Source organism: Aplysia californica, unplaced genomic scaffold (assembly GCF_000002075.1).
Source record: "Aplysia californica isolate F4 #8 unplaced genomic scaffold, AplCal3.0 scaffold00477, whole genome shotgun sequence".
Taxonomy (NCBI): domain Eukaryota; kingdom Metazoa; phylum Mollusca; class Gastropoda; order Aplysiida; family Aplysiidae; genus Aplysia; species Aplysia californica.
In genome coordinates, this window is record NW_004797747.1 from 613356 (window position 1) to 616070 (window position 2715).

The following is a 2715-nucleotide window of genomic DNA, read 5'->3' on the forward strand; positions in this document are numbered from 1 at the left end:
GGGGGGGTAGAGCTGACATTAATTTGCTCTTGATCAACCAGTGCAAAGTATAAAAAGATATAACAATTTGAACTATTAATGAAAACAGGGCGAGTCGCAAAAGGAAATGGGTCGACCATTAATAGTAATTGTGTACGAGTAGTTTTAGAATTTCAAGGTACAGTCTTTTAAACTTTTTAGTGAGTTTTTTTTTTATTTTTCATTTTTATTTCGAGCATGAGTTGATGTAGGTTGGCGGAGCAGTCACAACTAGAGATCTTGTAGACGACAGGAAGCTGATCGGGTCGTGTTTATCTTCACATAAAAAGAAAAGAGAATTTCGAACCACAGCGAAACATCCACCGAAGTTCACGAATTGGCTCTATTATGTAGCCTGAAAAATTATGATGAGAAACTTACCAAGCTCAAGGTATTGTGGATCAATGGAGATTTTCAAAACAATAGGAGATGGATTTGCATAATAGCGTCGCTTAATTTGAGCGAACCGTTCATCACCGTTGCCTTTTTCAACGAACAAACACTTTCCACTTTTCCCTATCCTGGGCTAGCCTTTTGATATTCTATGTCTTCCCATTTCCTGTACATCAATTTCTGTGACTCTTCTCCAGGTTCTACGTGGTCTTCCCCTTGATCTTTGCCCCTGTGGGTTCCAATTCAAAACGCTCCTTGTTAGGTAGCTGCCTGACTTCGTGAGAGTGTGTCCAATCCATCTCCGCCTTTTTCCAACCTCATCTCTGACTGGGCTCTGTCTTGTTCTCCTTAACACTTCGAGCGAAACGTTGAAAGGACAGTGTTTTTCTTTTTCCTTAATGAAAAAAAAAGAATGTGTGCAGCGTACTCTAGTTCGTTTTTTGTATTTGCACTGTACCTCTCGTAATTAGCTAGTGGTTACTGAGTGGAATTGGCAGGAAAAAACAACAAGTAGAACAACACTGAAGCTGAGACTGGTTTCGTTGTATTCAAAGTGGAACAAGGACATTTTTAAAGCTTGGTACTTGTATCTCGGAAACATCACAAGGCAGTCACTTCAGTGGAACCCACAGGGAGCACGAGGCAGGGGTAGGCCACGGGAAACATGGAGGAGATGCGTGGAAAGGGACATGAGAGAGATGAAGCTCACTTGGAACGAGCTTGGAGGAAGGATGGCTCAGGACAGAGATAAATGGAAGGAGCTTGTATGTGGCCTATACCCTGCCAGGGGTGAAAGGCATTGATGATGATGATGACTTGTATCTCTATAACTTTTTTGCCCTGTTTATGATGCCCCAAGGGAAACAGCAGCGCCCAAGCAAAATTGCTCGAAAAACAGCAGCGCCCAAGCAAAATTGCTGGAAAATATGGACAAAGTTGAAAAATCAGTTTGCACCTGGAAGTTCTGAAGAGAATGTTGTTGTTCCTGGCGGTGGTACTACCAAAGATACTACTCCCTACGGTAGGCTGTACTATCTTAGGTATTACTGCTGCTTCTGTTGCTGCTTCTCTTTTCCCGCAACTGCTTCTTCTATTGCTCTGGTTTTGTGTGTTTGTTTCCCTTTTTTTTAAACCACTGCAGATGGCGATGATGATGCTTCTGCTGTTTCTTTTTAGTGTTTTACGGCGCTCGCAACTGCATAAGGTCATATGATCGCGGGTGAAACATTAAACATTATCAGTTGGTAGGAAATTTTGAATTTTGTTTGCGTGGCGACCGAAGCCTACTCTTATTGATTTTAGACCACCAAGGGATCTTTAACGCGCGCATCTAGCACACGGGACCGCCGAGATTTTTTGCCCTTGTCCGAGAAGGCAAGGTGTATATCTTTCCTACCAGAAGATTCGGGGTGTGTCTGAAAGACCGAAGTAAGAAGGAGCCAAGGAGTAGCAGTAGAAAGGCTGCAGAAAGAGTCAGGAGCCTAGAGGGGGCAAAGTAGGTGAGGGGGTGGGGGCAGAAAGTGGAGAAGAACGCAGACGACAGAACATTGCGAGACAGCAGGTAAGGAGGTGAAAGGAGACAATTTTAGAACCTGGGACCTTTGAATGAGGGGCAAACACCTTAACCTCTAGGCCACGAGAGCTCCCTGCTGTTTCTGCTGTTACTGCTGCTGCCGATGCTGATGCTGATGCTGATGCTGATGCTGATGCTGATGCTGATGATGATGATGATGATGATGATGATGATGATGATGATGATGATGATGATGATACTGTTTTAAGAGTTTTAAGAGCATAATTTCTCTAATCTCAGACTCAAAAAGCTATAAAGTAAACAGGCCTATCAAAAGAAAATAGAGGGGTTTTCCACCCTTCTTGGCTGGGGGTTAACAATGCTATACGGGTACAAAGATTGAAAGCAAAACTAGAACTTTGAGAGACGAATTTCTTAACCCCGAGAAAGAAAATTTCAATTGTTGTTTTCTTTTAGTGGCCTACAAAGAATTACTCTGGGCTGTTTAAAGATCCAGATCGAGGCACGTCGTTGGTTGATAAAATATTATGTAAAAGCTGAACACAAACCATGACTATAAGTATTATCGTCCAGTGCAATTCACAAAAATGTCGCAATGTTGCTAACTACTGGCACATGACAATGACGCGTAACATAATGTAACAGTAATGTAATTAAGGTCTTGCACAATATTCAATATGCCTACAGCACCAAACACTCTGGCTATAAAGGAAGAGGAAGGCCACGCAAAAGGTGGATCGAGGGTGTCAAGGAAACCCTAAGAAAACATA